Source organism: Dromiciops gliroides, chromosome 4 (genome assembly GCF_019393635.1).
Source record: "Dromiciops gliroides isolate mDroGli1 chromosome 4, mDroGli1.pri, whole genome shotgun sequence".
In the NCBI taxonomy this organism is placed as follows: domain Eukaryota; kingdom Metazoa; phylum Chordata; class Mammalia; order Microbiotheria; family Microbiotheriidae; genus Dromiciops; species Dromiciops gliroides.
The window spans coordinates 152,193,485-152,203,909 of record NC_057864.1 but is presented as its reverse complement, the minus strand read 5'-3'; positions in this window follow the sequence as shown (position 1 = coordinate 152,203,909).

Below are 10,425 nucleotides of genomic sequence, written 5' to 3'. Positions count from 1 at the left end.
CCCTTTGAAGAGCCAGTGTTTTGAGTGGTTGTATTTGTTTAGTATTCTACTTGTCCTACTGAATAACAGTATTTATGAGGGTGTATCCTTGATGAAAACAGTTCACAACTGAAGAGTAAAGGTAGAATGCACATATCAGAATTCTGGTGTGACTTAGATTGATTTACTTTTACAATGAGAGCCGTCCATAAGATCCAGGATCAACATCTGTCTAGCAGCAGACTTATGGATACTGCAACTTATGTCCTTTCTGTGGAATCTTCCTCATTTGGTAATTCAACAAACATTCCACACCTACATACATCTCACTATACTAAGTGATGGAGATTTGCCATGTGCCGAAAAGTTCATTAAGTGACTAACCATCAATAAGAGGTCATGGGCCTTTGGTCCTCGGAAAGCAGATCAATCTGTCTGTCTATCTAATCTTAGTGTGAAGTTAACACTAATATCCTCAAAGATTACAAACAGATAAGACAAAAAGCTCTGGTAAGTTCCAAGATAAAGTCCTAGCAACAGACTATTTACTACATGTGTATATACATATACATATGTGTATATGTACATGTATATATAAGTATATGTATAAGTTTACATATATACATAATAATATATAAATACATCATAATGTACATCATTTATATGATATAACATCTCTCCATACACACATATATGCATACATATACACACATAAATGTACACATGTGTGTGTATACAAATACATCTACACGTGTGCTGTTGCTAAGACCAAAACTTATGCTCCGTTTGATTGTAAAACCTTTGAGGAGCTTAGTGTCAAAACCACACCAAATTGAGGCATTGGTAAGACTGTACTTTCCCTCAAGGAACTGGTAAGCTAACAGGTGCAGTTCATTCACTCAGTAATATTCATTAAGCTGCTGAGATAGACAACTAATGTGCTAGGACACCAATGTGTCCCTTAAGGACTCTTTTCCAGGAGACAAGATATATGCACAAATCATTACAACCCAGGAAAGAATATGGCAAATGGCATGAGAGAGGATGGAGTGCTAGAAGATAAAGGAAATGGTATAAATTTGGGGAAACAGGAAAATGTTTCATGAAAGGTCACATCTGAGATGAGTTTTGAGTTATGGGTAAGATTTCAACAGGAAGAGAGAACAGAATGAGCAGACATGCAGAGGTGGGAAAGATGTATTTTTAGGGAACAGTAATTAGTTTGGGTGGAGCAGAGAATAGATGTAATTAGAGATAAAATTGCTACGAGAAGTTGGGGCCATATTATGGAGGGCCTTATATAGTCTGGACTTAATTTAATAGGAAATGGAGACCGATTGAAGGCTTTTGACCAGGGAAATGACACAATTGGAGCTATGCTTCAGACCAATTAATCTGGCAAGGAAGGAAAAAAATACTTTTTCAGATGGAAATGCATCATATTCATTCCATGGTTAATGATCTATTTCCCTTGTCACTTAGTACTCTCAATCAGTTGGCATTTAATGTATATTGTTCTTTAAAATCAGTGAAGTGATTCCTTACTTGTCTTATTTCATCCTTATACACATTTAATCTAGATCTGAAGGTGGTGTTTTAATATTCCCCTACCTATTCATGATCTTTTTGAAGCCCATTATGAACATTAAAAATAGCATTTCCTCTGGCACTATTTTAAAAGCCCTTTCCATAGCTCAGGTTTGCTATCCACCACACTCACTTTTCTCAGATTGAGACACTTAGCTTCATATTTAATGTTAGTCAAAAGTAGCCCTTGACCAACATTATTTTTGGTTGCTTGAACATGTGTGATGACAATTCATCTGACTGTGTAATCATATGGTTAAAGATTTTCAGCTGAAGGGGACCTTAGAGGCTATTCCCCTGCTCAGCCCAGCCCCACCTTTAACTCCCCAGGATTTTATAGATGAAAGCCCATGTCCATTGAACCAGAGAGTTCTGCCCCTGGACAGAAAACAGTCAAGGCTCCTCTAGTGTTCACTAATCCACACTTCCAGATGGGTCCGAAAGGCCAGAAGGATCATAAGACCTTAGAACTAGAAGAGACTTTAGAAGTGATCGAGTATGTCCCCAGCCTTCATTTTTAGAAAACAAACAGGCTCAGAGGAGTGAGGTGACTTAAGTTCACCTCACTTGAGGTGAGTGCTTAAGGCCTTAGGTAGTTGGTGACAGAGCCAGTAGGCCAGAAGAAGAGCAGTTTTGAAAAGTAAGGTTGATGCCAGGTTGGGCCTGGTGTTTATTTTGGGTTCCAATGGCAGTAGGGAACATTAGGGGTTTATTGAGGAAATGACGCAGTCACATGCTCACTTTAGGAAAATCACTTTTGCAACTATGTGGAGGACAGATTAGAATCAGAGGATACTTGAGAATGGTGTTAAGAGTACAGGGATAGGGGGCGGCTAGGTGGCGCAGTGGATAAAGCACCGGCCCAGGAGTCAGGAGTACCTGAGTTCAAATCCGGCCTCAGACACTTGACACTTACTAGCTGTGTGACCCTGGGCAAGTCACTTAACCCCCATTGCCCCGCAAAAAAAACCCAAAAAAACAAAAAAGAGTACAGGGATAGGGGCAGCTAGGTGGCGCAGTGGATAGAGCACCGGCCCTGGAGTAAGGCGTACCTGAGTTCAAATCTGGCCTTAGACACTTAACACTTACTAGCTGTGTGACCCTGGGCAAGTCACTTAACCCCAATTGCCTCACTAAAAAAAAAGAAAAAAAGAAAAAAAAAGAGAGAGAATACAGGAATAGGTGAAATGGAGTCTCATATTTCCTTATATTTCTCATAAGCTGGGTGTTAAATGGGCTGGTTTAAGCCTAGTTTTTTTTTCCTACTGTTTATTGGAGCAGCATTCTCTATTGAAGATATCAGCATCGTTTTGGTAAGGGTAGATATTTTGTCTTTGTATCCCCAGGACTTAGTTTGGTGTCTGTCTTGCAGTAGGCATTTCCTAAAGGTTGGATGAAATAATTAAATAATGCATGTTAAACACTTTGTAAATCTTATAATGCTATATAAACTTAACACCACTGGGTGGTGCTGCAGAAGGTCCTCTGTCTCTTCTGCTCCCTCCTACTTTCTGAAAGGAACAGAGCTAAATCTTACCCAGGCCTCCTTTCTTCCTTTCTCCCATTCTAGGCTGTAGATTTAACCAGCCACACTTTGTTACAGAGTTAGCTCACTAACATGTTGTTTGCTGTTCAGTTGTTTCAGTTGTGTCCATCTCTTTAAGATGCCATTTAGGATTTTCTTGGCAAAGATATTAGAATAGTCTGCCATTTCCTTCTCCAGCTCATTTTACAGATGAGGAAACTCAGGCAAACAGGGTCAAGTGACTTGCCCATGGTCACACAGCTAGTAAGTGTCTGAGGCCAGATTTGAACTCAGGAAAATGACTCTTCCTGACTTGCGGCCCTGTACTCTTATTCACTATGCCACCTAGCTACCTGCTGCCCCCAACAACATGGGCACGATAATGTCCCTCAAATCCACATAGTCCCTTTCTCTGCTATTTTATGGAGTTTAGCAAAAATTCTCAATATGTACATATGTAGACAGAGAGACTGGCTCACTATCCTCATTTAAATTTTGTACATTTCTGGCTAACTCCTGCCTTAGCATTCAAGGCAAAAATCAGGTTAGAGGAAGTATGTAGGTAAAAGAAATGATGACTCCTCTTATTGGATAGGTATGGGAGGAGAAACTGAGTAAAAGTAGGCTTCTTGGAACTTTCCTCAAGCCCTTAAGAAGCAAGTCCAGTCAGCAGATTTAGTCAGTTCTTTTTGCCATGATGCTAAAGGGGACCAAGGGACGATCTCTACCTTTCTTTCCCTTTTCTATCACAGCTCAGTTCTCCTTTTGCTTGTGGCCCGTAATGCCTTCAGTTCTTTCTAGATTGGCTTATCAAATTCCAGGCAGGGATGGGGATTTCACCTCCCTCACTAATGCTACTGCTGGGCTCACAGAATCCTCACTCCTTCTCATTATGTTCTCTTGCAGACTGCATGTGTCTTTCAAAACTTGTAGGCACGATTCAAGTCTGCCCGCCAACTCAAAAGATTATTATAATCCAAAATCTTACTCAGGGTTGAAAGAGAACTCCTCTCCCTCTGAGATACAGATCCCTGCAGCCAGTCAATTTTCAAAAATATACTATTACATAAATATCAGTTATTACTATTTACAAGGACCTTTCCTCTAATTTCTTTTCTGATTCAATTCAGCATTTATTAAGCTCTTCCTGCATGACAGGCACTGTGCTAAGCACTTTACAGTTATAATTTTATTTGATCCTTACCAGAATCCTGATAGGTAGGAGTTATTATCCCCATTTTACAGTTGAGGAAACTGAGACAGGCAGAAGTTAAATGACTTGCCCAAGATCACACAGCTAGTATCTGAGTTTAAATTTTAACTCATGTCTTCCTGTCTTCAGGCCCAGCTCTCTCCACATCACCACCCAGATGCCTAGCATTCTACTGTGTACTAGGGGCACTGTGCTGGGTGTTGAGCACAGGAAGATAGCCAGATCCTGCCCTCAGAAAGTTTACAATTTAATAGGTGGAGATAAGAGTTATGGGGTGGGAGAAGGAGGAGAGAAAACCAGACCTATGATTTCAAAGATATTCCAAATAACTTCATTTCCCTATAAATGTTCTCTGCTTCCTCCTTTTAATTTAACAATTAAAACATTTTAAAAACTGAACCTTGATTTCATTATCATAGAGAACTTCCAGAGAGGGGACTTCTCTCCACCAATGAACATGGTTCTGCAACCTATAGCCTTAGGAAGTTGCCTGTGATGATATACAGAAAGGAACCAAGTATGATAGGGCAAAAGAGGGAAATAGTGATTGCTTCAGCCTTCAAAGAGGAGCAAGGAAACCTTTATGGAGGAGGAACAGTGATGTGGAGGACCTGCCTCCTGGGCAAGGAAGGAAGACTTCTGTTGAAAGGTTTCATTGATCCCTTCAGGTAACTGCAGAGGTGGAGCCTCCAAATCAGTCCACTTGCTCTTACACTAAAATGATTTCTGAAAAGGCCTTCTCTAGCTCAGCTGGGGAAATGTGGCCTGGTTTATCCAACAATAACAACCAGCAGACCAATGTAGAACCCCCCCCCCCCAAAGCATTGACGAAGGAAGAACAGATTGTCCTCCAACAGGATTGTGGGCAGTTGTTGGTCAGCTGGAGGGGTCTGGCAGTAGAAGTGTGTGGGCAGTTTCAGGATCACATTGCAAGGGATAGAAATCCCAGGGCCTGTCCCCCAGGCTTGTGGTTCTATGTAAACAAAGCTGGGCTTCAGGTAGAGTTGGGCACCTGGGGCAGGATTAGAAGCAATTTGGCTTCACTTGCTGGATAATTTACTTGGCTAGAGAAATCAGCTCTAACAAACTCAATAGTAAACTATTTTTCACTCATGTATTTCTGATCAGCTGATTAGCTGATGGGACAGAACATATAAAACATAGGGGTCACATTCCAGGAGAAGAGGTCAATATATTTAAAAGCATTTAACTTCTATTGAGAGAACTTTTCAGAAAGAGAATGATCAGCAAAATAAGATACAGAGCAGCTTAGTGGTTAGAACACACGGCCAAAGGGCAGCCTCTTTGGCACACATGTGGATTCTAGTCCCATCTCTTAAACCAGGGCTTCTTAAATTTCTTCTCCTCTCGACCTCTTTTCCCTGGAGAAATTTTCATGTGGTGCTGGATATGTAGTTATACAAAATAGGTATACATGACCTTTTACTGTTGCCAAATTTTTCATGACCCCAACTACAGTTTAAGAAGATTTGTCTTCAACTAACTGGCTCCATGACCTTGGGAAGATAAAATAATTTCTGTGCATCAGCTTTCACCAGCTGTAACATGGAGGAAAATAATAATACTTACATTGCCTACTCAGGGCTGTTCTAAAGATGTCTTGAAAAGCATAAATCTCTATATAGAGCTATAGCGGAATTATATTATACTGTATCTTTCTGCAGTCCTTAAATACTTTTTAGATGGAGTTTGGGGGGATTAGAATTATTTCCTCCTCTGAGGAAAAAAATATTAACTGATTTTGAGTATAGAGTAAGATTAACAATGTAATTTATATATGTTATGTCAGTGGATCTTCACAAAACCATTTATCATTAGACCCACTTTGTTATGGTGTGGTTTCAGTTGTGGGTGACTCTCCATAACCCCATTTGGGGTTTTCTTGACAAAAATACTGGAGTGCTGTGCCATTTTCTTTTCTGGATCATTTTACAGATGAGGAACTGAGGCAGCAAACAGGGTTAAGTGACTTGCCCAGGGTCTCACAACTACTAAGTGTCTGAGGCCAGTAGTGTCTGAGTCTTCCTGATTCAAGGCTCTGTACACTATCCCCTGTGCCACCTAGCTGCCCTATTCATTTATAGATGAAGAAATTAAGGCTTAGATTTTAGATAACATGTCCAAAGTCAAATATTTTGCAGAGACTACATTTAAAGAGGCCTTCAGAACACAAATCTAATGTTATTCTCATGTAAGAAGGTCATGATGATGGCTCCCAGCTCCCAAATTGTTTACAGAGGTGCCCTGCTTCAGGGATCCAAGGAATATTTTTATTTTGAGGAAAAACAAAGCAGTATTTGACTTCTGTTGGAGACTATTCAGACTACTAGCAGAAGTTTCTTCTGACTGTAGCCTCCCCCAATCTGTTGTCCTTTCTATCAGTGCTCCCGTTTAATCCCCTTCCCTTCCCACTTCCCTGAAGGGCAAGATGGATTTCTATACCCAATAGAGTATATGTGTTATTCCCTCTTTTAGCCAATTTCTATAAGAGTAAGGTTCAAGCATTTTCCACCACCCCTTCTCATTTACTCCTCCTTTTGTGTCTCCTATGTGAAATAGTTTGTCCCATTCTACCTTTCCCTTCTCCCAGTGCATCTCCTTCTCACCCCCTAAATTTTGGGGGGGCTATTATTGCATCATAATCAACTCTCATCCATGTCCTCTATGTACACTCATAACTGCTCTAATAATGATAAAGTTCTTAAGAGTTAAAAGTATCACCTTCCCATACAGAAATGAAAACAGTTTAACCATACTGAAATCCTTGTGGTTTCTTTCCTGCTTCTCTTGAGTTTTGTGTTTGAATGTCAAAATTTCTATTCAGCTGTGGTCTTTTCCTCATGAAAGTCCTCAATTACATTAAATGACCATTTTTCCCCTTGAAGGACTAAAAATTTTCAGTTTTTCCTAGATAGTGATTCTTGGTTGTAATCCTAGTTCCTTTGCCATCTGGAATATCATATTCTAAATCCTTTACTCTTTTAATGGGGAAGTCATTAAATCTTGTGATCGCAACTGTGGCTGCACAATTTTTCAACCACTTATGGGCAATGCAAGAGTCCTGAACCCAGTGCCAGCAAAGGGACCCCGTAATCTCCTTCTGACCAGTTTGCCTAATGCCTTTCTCTCTGTGGGCTGAGAATTCTAGAAGCCACTGCCCCCAATTCAGTTGCCACCAAGGTCTGTTGATGGCTTTTCAGGGCATGGCCTTTGCTAGACAGCTCTCCACTTTCATTATGGTGGGACAAACCTTTCCCACCAACCTTCTACATTGTCTAGTGCTAAAAAATGGTTTCACCTCAACATTTTGTTGGTTCTGCTGCTCCAGAATTCATTTTGAGGCATTATTTTAACATTGTTTGGAGGAAAATTTGGAAAGCTCAGGTGAACTTTCTTTATTCTGCCATTTTGACACTGCTTGTAGCTCAGTTTCAGTGCTAGCTCTCGTTACATTCCCTTTGGTGACATTCTGGAATGTTTGAGATATCTTTTTATTTGTGCTTTCAGCTATGTTGGCAACTCCTTCAACCTCATGATTCCATGTCTTTGTAAAGCTGGGTTTTCAGCTGATGCTGTAATAAAAAGAAATACCCACAAAAATCAATATGGAACAGGAAATGAGGGTGAGCAGTGTCCAAGCTCACTCCAAGCTTTGAGAAGTTGCCCAGTGACCTGCAAGACCACATACCCCATTATTAAGCAATTGTGGTTATTTAAGAATGAAATTTAAATACATATCTCCCCCCTCCCACCCCACCCTCAGCAAATGGTTACTAAATTATTAGGACAAATACTTTTAGCTGAGAACAAAATCCATAATTGGAATAATTTTTTTCTAAATTATTTAAGTCATTCATTCAGCAGAGGGAAGAGCTAAAAAAGAAGTATCCCACCCCTCCCCTCCTCTCCCCCAGGGTTTTATAAGTTACATGTTATATATTGTTTGTCCTTCCTTACTGAAGAGGACTTTGAAATTGGGGTGACATCATGACTTGCACTGAATTGGATTTAAGTGAGGGAGGGTTGTGCAAGGTCACTAACTTCACTCTCTCCTCCAGAGCCATCTGAGTCCAGTGGCAAGATATAGATCAGGATGACTGGAAATGGCCCTGGATGTCTTAAGGCAGTTGGGGTTAAATGACTTGCCCAGGGTCACACAGTTAATACATGTCTGAGGTGAGATTTTAATTCTGGTCTTCCCAACTTCAAGGCCGGTTCTCCATCTGCTGTGCCACCTAATTGCCCCGCCCCCATATTATATAGGATTCAAACAAAGAAGCAAGAAAACAGTAAGTAGCCAGCACAGAGGCAGTTTTTAGATGATACATGGGTTGCTTGAGAGGCATAATGGGAGAAAGAGTTTTCTCCTTGGATCAGTTCCTTGGATCAATCTTTGGATCTGACTAGGTTTCTAGTCAGTATAACCTAGGTCCTGAGTTTAGCATTAAACTAATCTGGTCTCTAAGAAACAGGCATAATTTTTCAGTCACACAGGGCTAGGTTCAAACAATGTCATAAAGTTTTCCCACAATTTTCCCCCTTTGGGGCTTAAAGGTCAACAGTCCAACAATTACAGAAGCATAATGAGGTTTAAAATAACCCAAGTCAGTGGAAGCGTGTTCATTTTATCAAGAACTTAATAGAATTCCTTTAAGGAGTTATAGGACCAGATCTGGTGGCAAATTTATATCAAATTGTATGAACATAAGGGGCTAGTCAGGGAACCAAAAAAGGGATGGGCCACTTCCCTCCCAAGGTCTAAGTTACATATTATATAGGATTTAAGCAAAGGAGCAAGGAAACATTGATTGGCCAGCATGGAGGCAATTTCCAGATAAGATAATTGGGTTGCTTGAGAGGTATAGTGGGAGGAAACTCCTCACATTCCTTGCACCAATCTTTGATGCTGACTTCTGGTCAGCATAACCTAGAATCTGAGTTAAGCATTAAACAAATCTGGTCTCTAAGCAACAGATCTAGTTTCTCAGCCACACGAGGTTAGGTTCAAACAATGCTTTGATGTTTTCCCACAATACTTATTAATTTTTGGATCCAACTACTTGATAATACCTTTTCAATCTTCCCACTTCAAAATTTCAATATAACTCCACTGAGACTGTTTCATAAACAACAAACTTCCCTTCATCTTAAATCTCTCCTTCTATACTCCTACCTACTAGTTACTAAAACCTGGCTCTTTCCTCCCACTCCACCCCATTCTGATCACAGACCCTTTAGTCAAGCTTTCCATCACTAACTACACTTTCACCCATTTTCTTCCACTTACTGGTTAAGGTTGGGGACTTGGAGTGCTCCTAGTTCCCCATTACTACTTCTGGTTTCTCCCCTTTCCTCCATCATTTGTTACCTTCTCTTCCTTTGAGTTCATGATATTCATATCTACTACTCAATCAAAAATCCTGGTACCTGTTGTCTACAGACCCCTCAGGTCACCTCCCTTTTTATTTTTTTCTGCGAGTCCAATACATGGCTCATAGCTTCTTTTCTCAATTCCTGCCCTCATACTAGGGGACTTTAATATAAACATTTCCTCTTCCTCAAATACCCTAATCATTCAGTTCCTCAACCTATTCAACTCCCATGATCTACATCTCTACTTCACCTCAGCCACACACAATGATGGTCATACCCTTGATCTTGTCATCATCGACAGATATATCACCTCTGGGTTCAAGAATTCTAAAAACCTTTTATCCTATCTTAGTTTATTGGCTTTTTTTTTTTAGTGAGGCAATTGGGATTAAGTGACTTGCCCACAGTCACACAGCTAGTAAGTGTTAAGTGTCTGAGGCCGGATTTGAACTGGGTACTCCTGACTCCAGGGCCGGTGCTCTATCCACTGCGCCATCTAGCTGCCCCCAGTTTATTGGCTTTTTTATCTTTCCCTCTGTCTTCCCTTATAAAACTCTAGTCTTCATTTACACTATGAGCTCTAATCTCTTGATCCCTTAATTCTCTCCCAGGCTATCTCCCCTGCACCAGCCACTCTTGTCTTCTTGCCATCTTGACTTCTTGGTGAACCAGTTCATCTCTTCACTGTCCTCCTCTCTTGAATCCTGAACATCCTTATATTGACGAT